We start from the raw sequence: 24,042 nt of genomic DNA, 5'->3' as shown, positions 1-24,042 counted from the left end.
ATTTCTTAATTCAGACTTTTCTTTCAGCTACAAAAATGTCTTCTCCTAATTCAGTATTAATTTTCACTTCAAAAATCTATCTTTTGATGGGTAATCTCAACTTACTATTTTTAGCACTTAAAATACTACTTTTATCATATTATTATTATTTTGCATGCAGATTGTTTTAAAATAATTTTCCAGTTATTTTATCATATCCAAACTAGTAATAATGAGTAAATGACAGAGAGGAGATAACCATTATTCAGCACCAAAGTTCTAATCACTCTACTAAGTGGTATATATATGAATAAGTGTATATATAAGTGTATATACACACAAACTACCCACCCAAACACTCACATATTTGTTATTTTAGCTTAACATCTAAGTAAACCAACAGAAGCATGGACAATTATTTTCTCTTTTATTTGTAACTGTCAAGAAAAGTCTATAAAGGAAAATAAATTTGGTTCAAGAAGTCAAGAATCAGAGTGTGAGAAAATCAATTTAGTGGAAAGAAGAGCATGCAGGTCTCCATGTGGCAGGAAGGAAAGGGTACTGGGAAGGGCAATTACAGAGACTGGAGAAGGAAACAGCCACAGGAGCCAAAATCAGTGCATGAAAAAAGTTGCAAATATTACGCAGTAATAATGGGGAAGACTATGACAATAAAAACTCTGGCACATAGAGATGAATATATTGGACAGTTGACAAGGACAAAATAATGAATCAATAATACAAAATTAATGATGATGGCCAAGAGGCACTCAGGGAGTTGTATTAACATGCAATGAAGGAAAGCTGGCGTGGAGTCTGACTTTTTCCAGTGTCATTCAGTGACATGTAAGAAAAGTGAATAGGGTGGTTAAATAGATTCCATCATGGTTTCTGGGCTGGAAAAAATGTCTGCGATAGAAATGACAAGGACATTTAATACAATGTTATAGGAGATAATCGTGTGTCTAATTTCTACTCATCCATAATCTATGAATTCTCTTATGGGTAAACGAAAGCTATTGAACTCTTTATATTCAAACTACTGTTCAAAACGTCTTAAACTATTATACATAATATTTAATGCTACCTTAAATTTCAAATAATTTAAATGTAAATGGATGCCTTTTTATACCTGTATGCATTCGCTACTTCAAATTATGTACACACACATACATACACATACACACACATATATATATATCATTGAAGAAGTTAATGTTCCTTCCCCTAAAAAGGACTCACATAAAATATTTGTATTTTCTTGCAAGCAAATGGATTTCAACCAGCTTTTCTTAGTTTATTTTAGGTATTAAAAACTTGTTGATTAAATAAAAGTCTTCATCTAAATATATTAAATGCTATGACTAATTACCTACAACTTAAATGTCTCTCAAATCCATTTTCTCCTGTTCAAGCCTGATGCCATTGAACTAGTTTAGGCTCCTATCTTTTTTTAATTACAATAAAGCCCTGATTTTTCTTGCTTCTTATCTTATGTCCTTCAAATACGTCCATCTCACTGTTGTTGAATGATCTTTCTAAAACATACACATTACAGAGTGATTCTAATCCTTAAAGTCCTTCATTGACATCCCATATATTTTGAAATAAAATTCCAACATTTTATCTGTCATTCAGAGTTCCATTTATCTCTTTTTGTGTCTAGTCACTAAGAAGGAGAAGAGAAGAAAAAGACGATGATGACAGCTTTCTTGTATCAAGTACTTGGTATATGGCAGACAATGTTTCAGGTGTTTTAAATTGATTATATATTCCTCATGACAACCTTACAAGGTGGTTACTATATTAATATCCTAAAGGAGTATGAACAAGTATACTGGAGCTGAAAAGGTTAAATAATTTGGCTGCATTACACAGCTGGTATGTGGTTGACAGAAAACATACCCCATAGTCTAGTTTTAGAAACTCCTCTTATACTGTTCTATAGTACCTCAGTCAAACATCCATATTCTGTTTGTGATTTTCATTTATTCATTCCTGGTTGACTCCACCCCACCCCACCTCTACTTCTCTACAAAGGATTTGAGAATCTATTGAAAATGTCCATGATACCTTACTGATCTGGCATTAGCTCAAATTTTCAATCTTATTTACCAGCAATATTTCCAAGCAGCTTATTCTTTAGCAGTGTAAAGAGTGGTTATATCCCATTTTTCACCCTATTTCTGAAATACCCACCTTCCTACACTTCACCCCCTCATTCCCTCACTCCCCTTCCTTTCATTCCCTTCTATACCTTGCCCTTTTCCTTGAAAAATATTTTCATATCTATCATTTCTCCTATTTATGTGATACTAATTTCCCCTTACAGAATTGCGTTCCTCTACCTCCATTACTCTCCTAGTTCTCTGAATTCACCATATTTACGTAATATTTAAGTATGTTTCTCAAAGGGAAGATCAGAGATTTAAAAGTGCCTATTTTTTTTATTAAATTGCATTTTATTGAAATATATTCACATACCATAAAATCATCTATGGTATACAATCAACTGTTCACAGTACGATCATATAGTTATGCATTCATCACCATAATCTATTTCTGAACATTTTCCTTACATCAGAAAGAATCAGAATAAGAATGAAAAATAAAAGTAAAAGAACACCCAAACCAATGCCTATTAATGTGCAAGCATATGATTGTGGGGGAAAACTCCCTTGTTCTTTTAGAAAAGTTGACACTGATAAGTGATGGGTCAGGAAACTTATAAGAATTATTCATGTTTCTGAGTATTCATTTACTTAATCTCTTTTAGATTATCTTTTATAATTTATACTATATGTAACATAACAAGTCTTGGAGAGTAACATGAGGTGTCTATGGGGGTTATGTAGTTCTGATATTCACTTACTTATAGAAACAATTTGTGTATTTTTTGAGCATTTAGTGACTTAATCATCAGTTCAAATGTTTTAAAAAGATTAAATCCTCAAAGAATTTTTAAAAAGCTAAAACCAATGAAAATATTCTCTGAAGAGTTCAAATTAAAATTAGGTGCAAATGGTCTGGGTCCCTCATGTCACAGATACAGACTATAGAGCTACTCACAGCAGCGACTTAGAACACCGCACGTATCCAGGCACATGGACTCAAGTCTGCAGAAGCCAAGGGCACAACATAAGCAGCTGAGGAGTGCCATATACAAAAGTGACCCCATAGGGAATAAAAGCGAGAGAGAGAGAGACCACAGCAGAACTGTTGACAAGAGGTGCACACACTCAATCCACTCTCTGTTGGCTGGACCACCTAAAAGCAAAATGGACCTTTCTAGATCAACCTACCTTTCTGGATTGGCCCCATCTGGATCCCTGGGGTGGGACACTCTAACAGGGAAGGAACCAGAGGCAGAAAAGCCTAACAGAAATAAGGGGGAGAAGGGTACTGAACTTCTGTAAGACAGGACAGGTCCCAGAAATAAAAAGTGTAAGGAAAAGGGAGCACTGAGTAAGGGAGAGAATTTAAACAAATCATACAAATCATAGGAGTTGGGGAGAAAATTCTGCACAAAACAAAACAAAACAAAACAGATCAGGCTCCCTGGAGAAGGAACAGAGGAAAGGAAGCTTTCTCTAGAGGTTAAACAACTGAGAAAAATTGCATCTTAAAAATTGTATTGCATATCCAAGGCAAGAATAATACAAAGAAGAGCTAAGAAAAGCTGAACAGTCAAACACAAGCTACTCTAAAGTGTCAGAGAAAGTTTGACCAAGCATCAAAGAAGAGCCTTAAAACACAAACAGCCAATCAAAAATAAGGCCCCAGACAAAAGGTAGAAACCTATGTTCAAAGTTAACACATCAAAATAATAACATGCCCAGACATCAGCAAAAACTTACAAGCCATACTAAGAAACAGGAAAAAAAAAAAAGGTCAGTCAAAACAACAAATTAAAACTGCAGAGGAGATGCAGAATTTGGAACAATGAATCAAAGAAGGTCAATCTCCTAAATAAATTCAAGGAGATGAAAAGAAAACATGGATATAGGGCTAAAGGATATTAAGAAGATACTGTGTAAACATAAAAAATAATTTTTGTTTAAAAAGAAATTTATTTTAAAAAAGAAACATATAAGAAATTATGAGGATGAAAGGCACAAAAGAAGAGATTAAAACATACTAGAGGCAAACAACAGCAAATTTGAATAGGCAGAAAAAAGGATCAGTGAACTAGAAGACAAGGCAATTGAAATTGTACAGTCAGAAAAAAAGTAGAGAAAAGAATAGGAAAAATTGGGCAGTGTCTCAGGGATTTCAGTGACAGCATGAAACATACAAACATATGCATCATGAATGCCCCATAAGGAGAAGAGAAGGGAAAGGGGGCAGAAAGAATACTTCAGGAATAGTGGCCCAAAATTTCCAAACTCTTATGAAACACATAAATATACATGTCCAAGAAGTACAACGTACTCCAAACAGAATAAACCTTAATAGACCTACTCTGAGACACATACTAATCAGAATGTAAAATGTCAAAGACAAAGAGATAATTGTGAAAGCAGCAAGAGAAAAGCAACTTGTCACATATAAGAGCTCTTTAATAAGACTAAGTGCCAATTTTTCATCAGAAACCAGGGAGACCAGAAGGTAGTGGTATGATATATTAAAGTTACTGAAAGATAAAAACTGCCAGCTAAAAATTCTTTATCTGGCAAAACTGTCCTTCAAAAATGAGGAAGAATTTAAAATAATCACAGAAAATCAGAAACTGTGAGTCTGTCAACAAAAGACCTGCCCTACAAGAATAACTAAAGGAAATTCTGCAGGTTGAAAGGAAAAGACAAGAGAGAGTGGCTTGGAGTACTGTGAAAAAAAGAAGATCTTGAGTAAAGGTAACAAAAAGGGTAAATACAAAACCCAGTAGTACTGTATCCTCAATATAAAATTATACTCTTTAATTGCTTTAAGAGTGAGAATAGAATTGATCAAGAAAAAGGCATATTTCCTGATAATGGACATGCAAAATATTTAGAGGTAATGTGGGACAAACAGGGATATGGGAGCAGAGAATATGATGCTATTGAAGCTAAGTTGGTATCATTTCAAATTCATAGGTTATTGGGTGGGTAATACAAACCCCAGGTTAACCTCAATGAAAGTATTTTAAAAATATACAGAAACAGAAATAAGAAAGGGTTGTGTCAGATATACCACAAAAGTTCAACTATACTGATAAAAAGGATGCAATAAAGGAACAGGGAGACCAAAAAAAAAAAAAACAGACCTGAAAAACAAAGGACAAAATGGCTGAAATAAGTACTGAATTTATAGTAATAATACTAAATGTTAATGGATTAAACTTCCCAATTAAAAGACACAGAATACAGAATGGACAAAATTGCATGATCTAACTATATGCCATTTACAAAAGACTCATCTAAGACCCAAAGACACAAATGGGTTGAAAGTAAAGGATGGAAAAATATATTACATGCAAATAGTAACCAAAAAAGAACCGAGGTAGCCATACTAACATCAGATGAAATAGACTTTAAGTCAAAAGCTGTTACAAGAGAAAAAGAAGAATAGTACAAATTAATAAAAGGGCAAACCACCAAGAAGAAATAACAATTATAAATATTTATACACCTAATCTTAGTACCTAAAAGTATATGAGAGTAACACTGGTAAAACTGAAGGGCAAAATAGATGTATCTACAATAATAGTTAGAGACTTCAATACACCACTTTCATCAATAGATAAAACATCTAGGCAAAGGATCAATAAGAAAACAGAGAATTTGAATAAAATATGGTAAATGAATTAGACCTAACAGATGCACACAGAACATTATTCCACGAACAGCAGAATACACATTATTCTCAAGAGCACATGGATCATTCTCTCGGATAAGAGCACACATTGTGCACAAAACTAGACTCAGTAAATTTTAAAAGATTGAAATTATACACAACATATTTTCTGACCATAAAGGAATGAAGCTGGAAGTCAATAACAGGCAGAGAACTGGAAGAACCACAAATATATGAAAGTTAAATAATGTACTCTTAATCATTGGGTCAAAGAGAAATGACAAGTGAAATCAATAAACACCTTGAGACAAACGAAAACAAGAACACAACATATCAAAACTTATGGCATGCAGCAAAGTCACTGCTGAGAAGGCAATAAACCGTAAGTGCTTACATTAAAAAAGAAGCAAGAGCTAAAATCAAAGACCTAAATGCACACCTGGAGGAAACAGAAAAAGAACAAAAAGCAGAAGGAAAGAAATAACAAAGATTAGAGTGGAGATAAATGAAATAGAGAATAAAAAAACAATAGGGAGCATTAACAAAACAAAAACTTGGTTCTTTGAAAAGGCCAATAAAATTGACAAATCTTTGGCTATACTGACAAAGTAAAAGAGAGAGAAGATGTAAACAAATAAAATTAGAAATGAGAAGGGGGACATTAATACTGACTCCAAAGAAATAAAAAGGATTATAAGTGGGTACTATGAATAACGATATAGCAACAAATTAGACAAGCTAGATAAAATGGAAAAATTCCTAGAAATACATGAAGGACCTACACTGACTCTATAAGAAATAGAAGAACTCAACAGACCAATAACAAATAAAGAGATTGAATCAGACATCATTAAAAAAAAAGCCCAGGACCAGAGGGCTTCATAGGTGAATTCTATCAAACATCCCAAGAAGAATTAATACCAATTCTGCTCAAACTAATCCAAAAAGTTGAACAGGAGGGAACACTACCTAGTGTACTATTAGGCCAACATCATCCTAATGCCAAAGCCAAATAAAGATGCTACAAGAAAAGAAAATTACAGAGCCATTTCTCTTGAATACAGATGCAAAATTCTTCAAAAATAAACAAACAAAAAAAAAAACAACAAAAAAAAAAAACTTGCAAATAAAATCCAGTAGCACATTAAAAGAATTACACACCATTCTCAAGTGGGGTTTATTTCAGGTATGCAAGGGTGGTTCAACATAAGATATAATTAATGTAACATACCATATCAACAAAATCAAAGGAAAAAAACACATGAACATCTCAATTGATGCAGAAAATGCATTTGACAAAATACAGCATCCTTTCTTGATAAAAACATTTAGAAAAACAGGAATAGAGGGAAATGATAAAGGACATATATGAATACCCCATAGCTGACATCATTTTCAATGTATGATTGAGTTCCTTCTAAGATCTGGGACAAGACAAGACAAGGTCACCCACTGTCACCACTGCTATTCAACATTGTACTGGAAGTTCTAGCTAGGGCAGTTAGACAAGGAAAAGAAATAAATGACATCCAAATTGGAAAGGAAGAAGTAAAAATTTCACTTTTTGCAGAAGACCTGATCCAAAATATATATAAAAAATCTTGAAAAACTTACAAAAAAGCTACTATAGATAATAAATGAATTCAGCAAAGTGGCAGCATACAAAGATCAACACGAAAAAATCAGTAATGTTTCTATACATTAGTAATGTGAGAAGGAAATCAAGAGTAAAATTTCGTTTACAAAACCAACTAAAATAACAAACTATCTAGGAATAAATTTCACCAAGGATGTAAAGAACTTATACACAGAAAGCCACAAAGTAATGTTAAAAGAAACTAAAAGGATCTCTGTAAATGGAAGGACATTCCATACTCATGGACTGGGAAATTAAATATTGTTAAGATGGCAATTCTACCCAAAATGATTTATAGATTCCAGACAATCCCAATCAAAATTCCAACATCCTACTTTGCAGAAATGGAAAAGCCAATTACCAAATTTATTTGGAAGGGTAAGGGGTCCCGAATAGCCAAATCCATCCTCAAAACAAAGAATGAAATTGGAGGACTCATGCTTGCTGACTTTGAAGCTTATTGCAAAGCTACAGTGGTCAAAATAGCATGGTACTGGCATAAGGATAAGTATACAGACCAAGGGAATCAAATTGAGAGCTGAGAGACCGACCCTCACATCTACAGCAAATTGATTTTTGACAAGGCTGCCAGGTCCACTCAACTGGGAAAGAATAGTCTCTTCAACAAATGGTGCTGGGAAACTGGATGTCCATATGCAAAAGAATGAAGGAGGACTCCTATCTCACATTATATACAAAAATTCATTCAAAATGGCTCCAAGACCTAAATATAGGAGCCAGAGCTATAAAATTCCTAGAAGAAAATGTAAGGAAGCATCTTCAGGATGTTGTGTTAGGCAAAAGTTAAGAAAAAAATAGATAAATGGGACCTCATTCTTTTCATTCACATTTTCTTTGCATTCACTCGACTATCTGGTGCCAGCATACTCATTTTCAGCCTGTCTCAGCTTTGGAAATACCTTCCTCACTAAGCTTAATCATTTCTAGCTTTTGATTTAAAGTGAGAGAAGGGTACAATTCCTTTCACTTGACCACTTAGAGGCCATCGTAGGGTTATTGATTGATGTAATTTTAATATTGTGTCCCAGGGTAGAGGGAAACCTGAGGTGAAGGAGAGAGGGTGAATGGTCAGTTGGTAGAGTAGTCAGAAAACACAAACCTTTATCAATAAAGTTCATTGCCATATATGGACCTGGTTCATGGCACCCAAAAGCAATTACAATAGTGCCATCAAAAATCCCTGATCACAGATTACCATAACAGATAAAATAATAATGAAAATGTTTGAAACATTGAGGAACTTACCAAAATGTGACACAGAGACATGAAGTGAGCATATGCTGTTGGAAAAATGGCGCCAACAGATTGCTAGATGCAAGTCTGCCACAAACAAACCTTCAATTTGTATGAAACATAGTATCTGTGAAGCACTATAAAATGAAGCACAATAAAATGAGGTATGTCTTTGTAGGTCATATGATACATGACCCAAGACAATTCTTATACAGGGATTCAGGAGAAAGCTGATCTTCCATTATGCGTTCAATCTTTTCAATAAAAACTCCAGGGATAAACTTTTGACATCATTTTCTAATTCCCCAAATCTGTATTTCAGCACCAAAAATGACATCTCAAAATATGATCCCAGAGTTCAAGAGCTTTATGTGAGAAAAACTTGATTGTTGAGTATGTTTACAATGAAATAAATTAATGAATATCTTATTACTATATTGATTTTTATTGACTTTCTCTTAGAATTGTATGTGAGTAGCAGGAGTAATTGAGTATTTATGAATCTGCTTCTCCACTAAGTTCAATCTTTTTGAAGAACCTGTTCTTAAAAATTGCTTGCTAAGTACCAGCTACATAGTAGGTTCTCATAAAAACTTTCTAAAAAACTGAATGGATTTCTTGTATTCCTTTTAACTTGATATTTCACAACATTGTGACATGCAATATACATTACTAAGAGAAACTCTACGTTTTCTTCATTATTTCCTTCTTGCAATTTACATCAATACTTGACATAAACTGCCACAAGTCACTTGGTTATAACAATCAAAGCAGAAATAAGACAAGGAAAGAGTACAAATCATCAAGAGAGGGTTAGTATTTTTTTTAAGAGTTTATTAACTCATCTCCAACTGACATTGGAACTTTATTTTAATTTTCTTTCTCATCTTATTTCTTAAAAGTTTGCAGATCAAATTGAACATACAAATTGAAGTATAGCACCACAACACTATCCATAAGTCTCAGTCAATCCTTCTGGTAGCAGTCATTGTCTGGAAACCTTTATATAAGTGCTCTTTCCTCTTATGCTCAATATGTAATATAGCTTCATCACCATGTGCTTAATCGGGAAACCCACTTATTTGGAATGTCTCCCAAGGAATCAAATTAAGCCTAATTACCCTTAATGGCAATGACTGCTGCTGCTTAATTTGGATGGTAATTCTGCTTAATTGAGATGCCTTCAGGTGTCTAAGTGGTGTTCAACTAAGAGTATTTGTATGTTTGAGTGTATCAACCTGTAATATCTTTTCTCTTCTCTGAATATTTCACAAAAGTACATGACTAAAGGCAAAGAATCGTCACAGAAATATGAAACATGATTCTTGAAATGTAACTTGTCACTTGTTGACTGTTGAGAATCTTGACAGAACAAAAAAATCTAAATACATAAACACAAAGAACAGAGAAAAAACTCAAACTTCTAAAATCAGTAAGAGAAACGTGCAAACCAAACTTGTGTAAATTTCTTGTGTTGTTATTTTGCAATTTGGGAGACTTTGACAATCCACTTTAAAATGTCAAAGAAGAGCTGTAAGTTTTAGTTACTCCTCCAGGAAAGTAGGTAAAAAGCCAGGAACTGCGTGGACTGGACACCACAGAGCAATCTGTCTTTGGGCATACTTCATACAACACTCATGAAAACGTGGAACTGCTGAGATCAGCGAAATCTGTAAGTTTTTGCGGCCAGGGGACCCGCGCCCCTCCCTGCCAGGCTCAGTCCCGGGGGAGGAGGGGCTGTCAGCTCCGGGAAGGAGAAGGGAGATCTGCAGTGGCTGCTCTTATCGGAAACTCATTCTACTGATTCAAACTCCAACCATAGATAGACTGAGACCAGACACCAGAGACTCTGAGAGCAGCCAGCCCACCAGAGAGGAGACAGGCATAGAAAAAAAACAACTCGAAAAACTCCAAAATAAAAGCAGAGGATTTTTGGAGTTCTGGTGAACACAGAAAGGGGAAGGGCGGAGCTCAGGCCTTGAGGCGCATATGCAAATCCCGAAGCAAAGCTGATCTCTCTGCCCTGTGGACCTTTCCTTAATGGCCCTGGTTGCTTTGTCTATTAGCATTTCAATAACCCATTAGATCTCTGAGGAGGGCCGTTTTTTTTTTTTTTTTTTAAATCCTTTTTTCTTTTTCTAAAACAATTACTCTAAGAAGCCCAATACAGAAAGCTTCAAAGAATTGCAATTTGGGCACGTCAAGTCAAGAGCAGAACTAAGAGAGCTCTGAGACAAAAGGCAATAATCCAGTGGCTGAGAAAATTCACTAAACAACACAACTTCCCAAGAAAAGGGGGGTGTCTGCTCACAGCCACCATCCTGGTGGACAGGAAACACTCCTGCCCATCACCAGCCCCATAGCCCAGAGCTGCCCCAGACAACCCAGTGTGATGGAAGTGCTTCAAATAACAGGCACACACCACAAAACTGGGCGTGGACATTAGCCTTCCCTGCAACCTCAGCTGAATGTCCCAGAGCTGGGAAGGTGGAGCAGTGTGAATTAACAAAGCCCCAATCAGCCATCATTTCAGCAGACTGGGAGCCTCCCTACACAGCCCAGCAGCCCAGAACTGCCCTGGGGGGACGGCACTCACCTGTGACATAGCACAGTCATCCCTCAACAGAGGACCCGGGGTGCACAGCCTGGAAGAGGGGCCCACTTGCAAGTCTCAGGAGCCATACGCCAATACCAAAGACTTGTGGGTCAGTGGCAGAGACAAACTGTGGCAGGACTGAACTGAAGGACTAGACTATTGCAGCAGCTTTAAAACTCTAGGATCATCAGGGAGATTTGATTGTTAGGGCCACCCCCCCCTCCCCGACTGCCCAGAAACACGCCCCACATACAGGGCAGGCAACACCAACTACACACGCAAGCTTGGTACACCAATTGGGCCCCACAAGACTCACTCCCCCACTCACCAAAAAGGCTAAGCAGGGGAGAACTGGCTTGTGGAGAACAGGTGGCTCGTGGACGCCACCTGCTGGTTAGTTAGAGAAAGTGTACTCCACGAAGCTGTAAATCTGATACATTAGAGATAAGGACTTCAATAGGTCTACAAACCCTAAAAGAACCCTATCAAGTTGAGCAAATGCCACGAGGCCAAAAACAACAGAAAATTATAAAGCATATGAAAAAACCAGACGATATGGATAACCCAAGCCCAAGCACCCAAATCAAAAGACCAGAAGACACACAGCACCTAGAGCAGCTACTCAAAGAACTAAAGATGAACAATGAGACCATAGTACGGGATATGAAGGAAATCAAGAAGACCCTAGAAGAGCATAAAGAAGACATTGCAAGACTAAATAAAAAAATGGATGATCTTATGGAAATTAAAGAAACTGTTGACCAAATTAAAAAGATTCTGGACACTCATAGTACAAGACTAGAGGAAGTTGAACAACGTATCAGTGACCTGGAAGATGACAGAATGGAAAATGAAAGCATAAAAGAAAGAATGGGGAAAAAAATTGAAAAACTCGAAATGGACCTCAGGGATATGATAGATAATATGAAACGTCCAAATATAAGACTCATTGGTGTCCCAGAAGGGGAAGAAAAGGGTAAAGGTCTAGGAAGAGTATTCAAAGAAATTGTTGGGGAAAATTTCCCAAATCTTCTAAACAACATAAATACACAAATCATAAATGCTCAGCGAACTCCAAATAGAATAAATCCAAAAAAACCCACTCCGAGACATATACTGATCACACTGTCAAACATAGAAGAGAAGGAGCAAGTTCTGAAAGCAGCAAGAGAAAAGCAATCCACCACATACAAAGGAAACAGCATAAGACTAAGTAGTGACTACTCAGCAGCCACCATGGAGGCGAGAAGGCAGTGGCACGATATATTTAAAATTCTGAGTGAGAGGAATTTCCAGCCAAGAATACTTTATCCAGCAAAGCTCTCCTTCAAATTTGAGGGAGAGCTTAAATTTTTCACAGACAAACAAATGCTGAGAGAATTTGCTAACAAGAGACCTGCCCTACTGGAGATACTCAAGGGAGCCCTACAGACAGAGAAACAAAGACAGGACAGAGAGACTTGGAGAAAGGTTCAGTACTAAAGAGATTCGGTATGGGTACAATAAAGGATATTAATAGAGAGAGGGAAAAATATGGCAAACATAAACCAAAGGATAAGATGGCCGATTCAAGAAATGCCTTCATGGTTTTAACGTTGAATGTAAATGGATTAAACTCCCCAATTAAAAGATATAGATTCGCAGAATGGATCAAAAAAAATGAACCATCAATATGTTGCATACAAGAGACTCATCTTAGACACAGGGACACAAAGAAACTGAAAGTGAAAGGATGGAAAAAAATATTTCATGCAAGCTACAGCCAAAAGAAAGCAGGTGTAGCAATGTTAATCTCAGATAAAATAGACTTCAAATGCAGGGATGTTTTGAGAGACAAAGAAGGCCACTACATACTAATAAAAGGGGCAATTCAGCAAGAAGAAATAACAATCATAAATGTCTATGCACCCAATCAAGGTGCCACAAAATACATGAGAGAAACACTGGCAAAACTAAAGGAAGCAATTGATGTTTCCACAATAATTGTGGGAGACTTCAACACATCACTCTCTCCTATAGATAGATCAACCAGACAGAAGACCAATAAGGAAATTGAAAACCTAAACAATCTGATAAATGAATTAGATTTAACAGACATATACAGGACATTACATCCCAAATCACCAGGATACACATACTTTTCTAGTGCTCACGGAACTTTCTCCAGAATAGATCATAGTTTGGGACATAAAACAAGCCTCAATAAATTTAAAAAGATTGAAATTATTCAAAGCACATTCTCTGACCACAATGGAATACAATTAGAAGTCAATAACCATCAGAGACTTAGAAAATTCACAAATACCTGGAGGTTAAACAACACACTCCTAAACAATCAGTGGGTTAAAGAAGAAATTGCAAGAGAAATTGCTAAATATATAGAGATGAATGAAAATGAGAACACAACATACCAAAACCTATGGGATGCAGCAAAAGCAGTGCTAAGGGGGAAATTTATAGCACTAAACGCATATATTAAAAAGGAAGAAAGAGCCAAAATCAAAGAACTAATGGATCAACTGAAGAAGCTAGAAAATGAACAGCAAACCAATCCTAAACCAAGTACAAGAAAAGAAATAACAAGGATTAAAGCAGAAATAAATGACATAGAGAACAAAAAAACAATAGAGAGGATAAATATCACCAAAAGTTGGTTCTTTGAGAAGATCAACAAGATTGACAAGCCCCTAGCTAGACTGACAAAATCAAAAAGAGAGAAGCCCCATATAAACAAAATAATGAATGAAAAAGGTGACATAACTGCAGATCCTGAAGAAATTAAAAAAATTATAAGAGGATATTATGAACAACTGTATGGCAACAAACTGGATAATGTAGAAGAAATGGACAATTTCCTGGAAACATATGAACAACCTAGACTGACCAGAGAAGAAATAGAAGACCTCAACCAACCCATCACAAGCAAAGAGATCCAATCAGTCATCAAAAATCTTCCCACAAATAAATGCCCAGGGCCAGATGGCTTCACAGGGGAATTCTACCAAACTTTCCAGAAAGAACTGACACCAATCTTACTCAAACTCTTTCAAAACATTGAAGAAAATGGAACACTACCTAACTCATTTTATGAAGCTAACATCAACCTAATACCAAAACCAGGCAAAGATGCTACAAAAAAGGAAAACTACCGGCCAATCTCCCTAATGAATATAGATGCAAAAATCCTCAACAAAATACTTGCAAATCGAATCCAAAGACACATTAAAAAAATCATACACCATGACCAAGTGGGGTTCATTCCAGGCATGCAAGGATGGTTCAACATAAGAAAAACAATCAATGTATTACAACACATTAAAAACTCGAAAGGGAAAAATCAATTGATCATCTCAATAGATGCTGAAAAAGCATTTGACAAAATCCAACATCCCTTTTTGATAAAAACACTTCAAAAGGTAGGAATTGAAGGAAACTTCCTCAACATGATAAAGAGCATATATGAAAAACCCACAGCCAGCATAGTACTCAATGGTGAGAGACTGAAAGCCTTCCCTCTAAGATCAGGAACAAGACAAGGATGCCCGCTGTCACCACTGTTATTCAACATTGTGCTGGAAGTGCTAGCCAGGGCAATCCGGCAAGACAAAGAAATAAAAGGCATCCAAATTGGAAAAGAAGAAGTAAAACTGTCATTGTTTGCAGATGATATGATCTTATATCTAGAAAACCCTGAGAAATCAACGATGCACCTACTAGAGCTAATAAACAAATTTAGCAAAGTGGCGGGATACAAGATTAATGCGCATAAGTCAGTAATGTTTCTATATGCTAGAAATGAACAAACTGAAGAGACACTCAAGAAAAAGATACCATTTTCAATAGCAACTAAAAAAATCAAGTACCTAGGAATAAACTTAACCAAAGATGTAAAAGACCTATACAAAGAAAACTACATAACTCTACTAAAAGAAATAGAAGGGGACCTTAAAAGATGGAAAAATATTCCATGTTCATGGATAGGAAGGCTAAATGTCATTAAGATGTCAATTCTACCCAAACTCATCTACAGATTCAATGCAATCCCAATCAAAATTCCAACAACCTACTTTGCAGACTTGGAAAAGCTAGTTATCAAATTTATTTGGAAAGGGAAGATGCCTCGAATTGCTAAAGACACTCTAAAAAAGAAAAACGAAGTGAGAGGACTTACACTCCCTGACTTTGAAGCTTATTATAAAGCCACAGTTGCCAAAACAGCATGGTACTGGCACAAAGATAGACATATAGATCAATGGAATCGAATTGAGAATTCAGAGATAGACCCTCAGATCTATGGCCGACTGATCTTTGATAAGGCCCCCAAAGTCACCGAACTGAGCCATAATGGTCTTTTCAACAAACGGGGCTGGGAGAGTTGGATATCCATATCCAAAAGAATGAAAGAGGACCCCTACCTCACCCCCTACACAAAAATTAACTCAAAATGGACCAAAGATCTCAATATAAAAGAAAGTACCATAAAACTCCTAGAAGATAATGTAGGAAAACATCTTCAAGACCTTGTATTAGGAGGCCACTTCCTAGACTTTACACCCAAAGCACAAGCAACAAAAGAGAAAATAGATAAATGGGAACTCCTCAAGCTTAGAAGTTTCTGCACCTCAAAGGAATTTCTCAAAAAGGTAAAGAGACAGCCAACTCAATGGGAAAAAATTTTTGGAAACCATGTATCTGACAAAAGACTGATATCTTGCATATATAAAGAAATCCTACAACTCAATGACAATAGTACAGTCGGCCCAATTATAAAATGGGCAAAAGATATGAAAAGACAGTTCTCTGAAGATGAAATACAAATGGCCAAGAAACACATGAAAAAATGTTCAGCTTCACTAGCTATTAGAGAGATGCAAATTAAGACCACAATGAGATACCATCTAACACCGGTTAGAATGGCTGCCATTAAACAAACAGGAAACTACAAATGCTGGAGGGGATGTGGAGAAATTGGAACTCTTATTCACTGTTGGTGGGACTGTATAATGGTTCAGCCACTCTGGAAGTCAGTCTGGCGGTTCCTTAGAAAACTAGATATAGAGCTCCCATTCGATCCAGCGATTGCACTTCTCGGTATATACCTGGAAGATCGGAAAGCAGTGACACGAACAGATATCTGCACGCCAATGTTCATAGCAGCATTATTCACAATTGCCAAGAGATGGAAACAACCCAAATGTCCTTCAACAGATGAGTGGATAAATAAAATGTGGTATATACACACGATGGAATACTATGTGGCAGTAAGAAGGAACGATCTGGTGAAACATATGACAACATGGATGAACCTTGAAGACATAATGCTGAGCGAAATAAGCCAGGCACAAAAAGAGAAATATTATATGCTACAACTAATGTGAACTTTGAAAAATGTAAAACAAATGGTTTATAATGTAGAATGTAGGGGAACTAGCAGTAGAGAGCAATTAAGGAAGGGGGAACAATAATCCAAGAAGAACAGATAAGCTATTTAACGTTCTGGGGATGCCCAGAAATGACTATGGTCTGTTAATTTCTGATGGATGTAGTAGGAACAAGTTCACTGAAATGTTGCTATATTATGTAACTTTCTTGGGGTAAAGTAGGAACATGTTGGAAGTTAAGCAGTTATCTTAGGTTAGTTGTCTTTTTCTTACTCCCTTGTTATGGTCTCTTTGAAATGTTCTTTTATTGTATGTTTGTTTTCTTTTTAACTTTTTTTTTCATACAGTTGATTTAAAAAAGAAGGGAAAGTTAAAAAAAAAAAAAAAAAAGAAAAAAGACAAACAAGGGGAAAAAAAAAAAAAAGATGTAGTGCCCCCTTGAGGAGCCTGTGGAGAATGCAGGGGTATTCGCCTACCCCACCTCCATGGTTGCTAACATGACCACAGACATAGGGGACTGGTGGTTTGATGGGTTGAGCCCTCTACCATAAGTTTTACCCTTGGGAAGACGGTTGCTGCAAAGGAGAGGCTAGGCCTCCCTGTATTTGTGCCTAAGAGTCTCCTCCTGAATGCCTCTTTGTTGCTCAGATGTGGCCCTCTCTCTCTGGCTAAGCCAACTTGAAAGGTGAAATCACTGCCCTCCCCCCTGCGTGGGATCAGACACCCAGGGAAGTGAATCTCCCTGGCAACGTGGAATATGACTCCCGGGGAGGAATGTAGACCCGGCATCGTGGGATGGAGAACATCTTCTTGACCAAAAGGGGGATGTGAAAGGAAATGAAATAAGCTTCAGTGGCAGAGAGATTCCAAAACGAGCCGAGAGATCACTCTGGTGGGCACTCTTACGCACACTTTAGACAGCCTTTTTTAGGTTTTAAAGAATTGGGGTAGCTGGTGGTGGATACCTGAAACTATTAAACTACAACCCAGAACCCATGAATCTCGAAGACAGTTGTATAAAAATGTAGCTTATGAGGGGTGACAATGGGATTGGGAAAGCCATAAGGACCAAACTCCACTTTGTCTAGTTTATGGATGGATGTGTAGAAAAGTAGGGGAAGGAAACAAACAGACAAAGGTACCCAGTGTTCTTTTTTACTTCAATTGCTCTTTTTCACTCTAATTATTATTCTTGTTATTTTTGTGTGTGTGCTAATGAAGGTGTCAGGGATTGATTTAGGTGATGAATGTACAACTATGTAATGGTACTGTAAACAATCGAAAGTACAATTTGTTTTGTATGACTGCGTGGTATGTGAATATATCTCAATAAAATGATTTAAAAAAAAAAAAAAAGTGTCAAAGAACATACCTCATGGGTTATAATTAATTTTATCCCCCTGGAGTCTGAAAGAACAGGAAGATAATGGGATTTGAAATACCTCATAAGCAAAAGATGAATCTAATGATAATACTTATCTGTTTCCTTCACACTTTGCTTGTCTGTATGTAGTAGACACTGCCATTTACCCATGCAATAGCATCAACCCCTTTTTCCTGGCTTCCAGTATTTTATTCCTCAGATTCTCTGTCAACCAGAGCATGGATATTTGACTCAATAGGACTTAGAGGGAAGTCTAATGGAGGAATTCCAGAAAATGGTTCCTCCATTTATAAGAACAAAAGCCTCATTTCTTCATCAAAAGTGACTGTGTCTGTACTAAAGCCTGGGAGTGTTGCAGTCATCTTGTGACCTGAAGGGAGACGTTGTCAATGCTGTGACTGGTGGAGCAGGAATGTATGGAGAGCATGGAGACCTCAGTGATTTCACTGGATGTTGACTTAAACGTGGACACTCCCTGCAACTGCCCTTTTGTTATGTGAAATAAAATTTGTTTCCCTAAATATGTTTGGCTTTTAGCCTCCTCTTTTGTTACCTGCAGCCAAAAACCTCCCACTGATACACCAAATAGCCTGTTATTTCATTTCCTTATGACACTCCCCAGTGATAACAGCACAGATATCTACAAAAAGAAATAATGCTTCTTACAGGAGGCTAGAAAGCAAAGGAAGTTTTATCACTGTGCGATGGATTGAACACTTATGCTCTTATCCTGAAATAGAAGAAAAATAGCTGTGAAATCTTAGACAAGCACTTAACTTCCCTGTATCTCCATTGCTTCATCTGTCAAGTAAGAGTTTAGTCATGGAAATTCTAAGTTTCCTTTTAGATAGAAATTTCAATTATTCTAGAATGTTTCGGAAAGGCAGAAAAACAGATACATAGGCATATTTTTAGCATAGTACAGGCAAAAATATTTATAATTCTTGATATGTAATCTGGATTTGAATCAACTTTGAAAATACTGGAAGGATGTTTGCCAAATTTCCTGAAGATTTAGCTGAGTCACTGCCTTTCCTATTGGAGTACCATGGGTATTCCTTTTCATGGCAAAAATAGTTTAGTATTTTAAAACTCCTTACATGGCACTTATGGTTGCAAGATCATTCTCATTATAGTCGAGGCCAAATTCACCATCCAATTGACTATGAAAGAAAAATAGTGCTATTAGCATGCCTCTCTTTTACTATATTCTGCTTCTCTGCATGATATCATCCATAGCCTGGTTTCAGAAGCTAACAACATACTGTTGAATTCCAAATTTACTTTTTCTGGTCAAATCTACTTGGATATAAGGCTGCGACATTACTATTACCATGCCTGAAACGAAACTAATTATCTCCTCCCTTAAAAAAAAAAAAATGTCCTGAGGTCATTTCCCCGGATAAAGGTAAGGAGACCACACAAACTATCCTGAGACTAAAAGAGAGGCAATGTTAACAGCTGTGCAAGGACAACAAACATGGACTGGGACCTTCTTAGGAAGGCTGAAACTAGCTCACTCTAGGAAGGGTTTTATCGTTCACTTTCAAAGCCATTTTTAATTCCTCTTCTTATCACTCACAGCACCTACTAAATGTAGGGTATAGTACAAAGCCACAGGGGATATAATGTTAAGCAAGTGAAACAAGAATCCCTGCTCATTCCTCCTTCTCCCTCACTCCCACATGCAACTGGTCACCAAATTTTGCCAAGTCTGCATCTGTGACAACTCTGGTACTAATTTCATCTGTATCGCCCTCTCTCTGCCTGCTCTATTTCAGACATCATCATCTCTCATTTAAAATATTGTACTAGATTCCAAACTCTGCACCCCCTCTGTATCTTAAAAGTTGTGACGTATTTTCTCCTTCTCAATGTGAAACGTATATATGAAAATCTACCGCTATTGCCAGTGTTAGAGGCCTTATCTTACCGTGGGTTTCCCCCAAAAAGCAGAACCTGACACAAAGACTTTCAACTTGGACATTTACAGGTAGTTTTGTCAAAGCAAGACCCAGTCCAGAGGTTACTCAATTTGTAAGAGGTAAGCCTACAGAAAACTGAATTTTGTCTTGTTCTATTTATTAAAGCTTGTATTTTAACATACATCATAACTTAGACTTTAGAAATAAAACAAGCAAACTGAAATCAAAAGGTGTCTGTGATGGGCACTTTAATGAATTGAAAATCAGAATGTTTCTGATCTTAGATCTGAAAAATCAAGTTTTAAGAGATCTACATAAATATGACTAACAGTTAAATAAAATAAAAAAAATTAAGAGGTGATTATTCTAGTCACAGAATTGTTGACAGTAACCCAATAATTGGCACGTAATGTGTGTGGACTCAGTAAATTTAATGAATGTTATCAAAAATGTATTCCTTTTAACATTATTTACCTTAGTGAAAGCCATACTCAGAATGGTTTCCTGACAATTTTTTCCCTAAGCTTTTTATTTTGAAATAATTCCAAACTTACAGGACAGTTGCAAAAAATCATACAAAAGCAATAAAGAGAACTCCTATATACCACCCCTCTCCCAGATACCCAGATCCACCAATTTTAATATTTTGCCACATTTGTGGTATCATTTTTATCTGTCTATATCTATATAGCTATCATCTATCTATCTGTGCCAGTTTGAATGTATTATGTCCCCCAGAAAAAGCCATATTCTTTGATGCAATCTTGTGGGGCAACCCTTTCAGTGCTGATTGGACTGGAATCCTTTGGGTGTTTCCATGGAGATGTGACCCACCCAACTGCAGGTGATAACTCTGATGAGATAATTTCCATGGAGGCGTGGCCCCACCCATTCAGCCTGGGTCTTGATTACTGGAGCACTATATAGAGCTCAGACAGAATGAGCAAACTTGCTACAGCCAAGAGGGACACTTTGAAGAATGCACAGGAGCTGAGAGAGAACTGCAGTTTACAGAGACATTTTGGAGAGGATCTTTGAAAGCAGATGTTTGCTCCAGAGAAGCTAAGAGAGGATAAATGCTCTAAGAGTAACTGAGAGTGACATTTTGGAGAGAAGCTGAAGGCTAGAGAGGAACGTCCTGAGAGAAAGCCATTTTGAAACCAGAACTTGGAGCAGATGCCAGCCATGTGCCTTCCCAGCTAACAGAGATTTTCTGGACACCATTGGCAATCCTTCAGTGAAGGTACCCAATTGTTGATGTGTTGGACACTTTATGGCCTTAAGACTGTAACTGTGTAACCAAATAAACTCCCTTTTATAAAAGCCAATCCATTTCTGGTGTTTTGCATTCTGGCAGCATTAGCAAACTAGAACACTATCTATATCATCTATTTTCTAAACTTTTAAGAGTAGGTTGTATACATCATGCTCCTTGAACACATAATACTTCCATGTACATTTCCTGAGGACAAGGATATTCACTTATGTAACAACCTTAAGTACCAGGATCAAGAGCAAGAGATTTAATATTGATATAAAGCTTACAGTCTACATTCCAATTTTTTCACATAGCCCAGTAATTGCTTGGAAGCCTTTCCTGCTCTATTTTATTAGATCCATTCCATTACCATGTACTGTATTTAACTGTCATTTTCTCTTTAGGTACTCTTTTTTTAAAAAAAATTGTAGACTTTTATATACAATATAAAGTTCCCAATCTCAGCTATTCCCAAGCATACCACTGAGTGGGATTAATCACTTTCACAATGTTGCTTACCATCATACATTAGCATAAATTTCCCAAGTAGAAATGCTATACCCAGTATCATTAATTCCCCATTCTACCTCCTTCCCTGTCCCTTATAACTGGCATTCTACCTTCTGTCTCTATAAGTTTGAATATTCTAGCCATTTGATATAAGTGGAATCACATAATATTTGTCCCTTTGTTTCTGACTTAGTTCACTCGGCATGATATTTTCAAGATACATCCATGTAGTTCCATGTATCAGAACTTCATTCCTTTTTAAGTCTGAGTAATACTCCATCCCATGTATATATTACATTTTGTTTATCCACTCATCTGTTGATGGACATGTAGGTAGCTTCCACTTTTGGCTATTGTGAATAATTTTTCTATGAACATTATTAGTGTACAAATATCTGTTTGCATCCCTGCTTTCAGTTCTTTTGGGCGTATGCCTAGATGTGGGATTTTTGGGTCATACAGTAGTTCTATGTTCAACTTTTTGAGGAACCACATATCTGTTTTCCACAGGGGCTGTACCACTTTACATTCCTATCCAAAGTACAAGGGTCTCCATTTTTCTGCCTCCTAATCAGCACTTGTTATTTTCCATTTTTGTTAATAGTAGTCATTCTAAGGTGTGTGAAGTGGTCTCTCATCATGGTTTTGATTTGCATTTCCCTATTGGATAATGATATTGAGCATCTTTTTATGTACTTATTAGTCTTTTGTATATCTTCTTTGGTGAAATATCTATAGAAGTCCTTTACCATTTTTAAATTGTTTTTTTAACTTTTTGCTATTGTGACAGGTGCTGTTGTTGTTGTTCTTTTAAAGATAAAATTGGTACAAAGATGTTCTCACCTTTTGTCTTTTTTCACAGGTTAGGCATCATTCATATGCAACTTAAAGTGAATCAAAGAAAATTCATTTCATAGCAAATGAATCAAGATTATGAACATGCTTTCTGGGTCTATAACTTAATACATAGTAACAGAATCCCAAATTATTCATGCAATACACTTAAAAGCATCAATATCATGACCCAGAATAATCATGTGTAATAATCAGTTGAATCCAAAATAAAGAATAAAATAATTTCCTGTTTAAAATTTAAAACCTCTCAAAATGCAGAAAAAACAATTACCCTAAACATTTTCCTACTAAAGTCAAGCTGGGGCTGTTGGTAAACATTCTTAATTAAATAGTTTGTTGTGCATATAACTCTGTAGGAAACTCATTTTATAAGGCAAAAAAAAATTTTTTTTGAAGCGAAAAAGGGAATTTATTAGAAGGGCATCTCATAGAATTCAATGATCAAGGCATGAATAGAGCAGAAATGGATCTGAACATCAAGACAAGAACTAGATACTGGACCACAATAAGGACTCTTTCTTAACTCTGCTTCCATGACGACTTCATTCTTCTGTCTCATTACAGAGCATGCTTCTCCATGTGGTAGAAAACACAGCCACCGAGAGCACCAAAATTTAAACCTTACAGCCCCAGCTGCTAAAACTATATTGACAAATGAGAGTCCCAGCTTTCAAGATGCTTTCTAGTAGGAAAGTTAAACATGCAATGATTATATTACAGTGAGAAATATACGTACAGGTCTGTATAGGTTGGATAGGCATTACTGAGAAGGAACAGGGCCTTTGTCACTGTAGATTTGCAAGAGTATGAGATGAGAGATTGTACAAATCTCAAGGTACTGCTGTAGTTCAATGAGGCCAGAAAATATAGTGGAGTAAAGATAAAGCACTCAAGAGATAGTGGTGAAGAGAGAGGCATGGGTTTGTAAAAAAGTCCTTGCATACCATAATGAGTTTGTTATGTTTTCATAAGTCCACAGTGGATGAGCCTCACAATAGTTCAACAGGAGAGCTTACAAAGTTGCATTTTAAAATAATCATTATGTACAATTGTGAAAAATGGACTAAAGAGGAAGAGTGAAACGTCATAGATAAGTTTCCAAGCATTTAGGCCAGGTTTACATGCTGGACACCAGAAGGCTCATTGGTATATTTATAGACTAACAAGCCTAATAAATTTCACAACCTAGACTTAATATTGCTGTATAAGGCAAAATTTTTGATAGCAGGACATGTAACTGGAAATTATTGATAGGGAAGCTGGGTATTTTAACACAAATTTTTTCAAGGCTTACATTCCAAATCCTACCAGTTTATTTCTAATGTGTATTTTTCTTATTATTTGCTGGTATTTTATTAGTTAACTATTAAAGTGAATTTATACTGTGTATATGTATTGTGTTTAAACATTTAAAAAGACTATTGTATATGGGTAAAAATATATGATTTTAAAAGAAATTTATAAATAAAATTTAATGTAGAAATTAGAA

At 36.2% G+C, this 24,042-nt stretch overlaps 1 protein-coding gene across 3 annotated transcripts in view; it reads right to left on the bottom strand.

Moving 5' to 3' along the window:
- Nucleotides 1–24,042, bottom strand: part of CSMD1 (CUB and Sushi multiple domains 1) — a 2,222,584-nt gene that overhangs the window by 688,682 nt on the left and 1,509,860 nt on the right. The gene's annotated exons all lie outside the window — the stretch shown is intronic.

Source organism: Choloepus didactylus, chromosome 20 (assembly GCF_015220235.1).
Source record: "Choloepus didactylus isolate mChoDid1 chromosome 20, mChoDid1.pri, whole genome shotgun sequence".
NCBI classification, from domain to species: Eukaryota; Metazoa; Chordata; class Mammalia; order Pilosa; family Megalonychidae; genus Choloepus; species Choloepus didactylus.
Note: the sequence above shows the minus strand (reverse complement) of the source record. Positions and strands in the feature narration are given on the sequence as shown.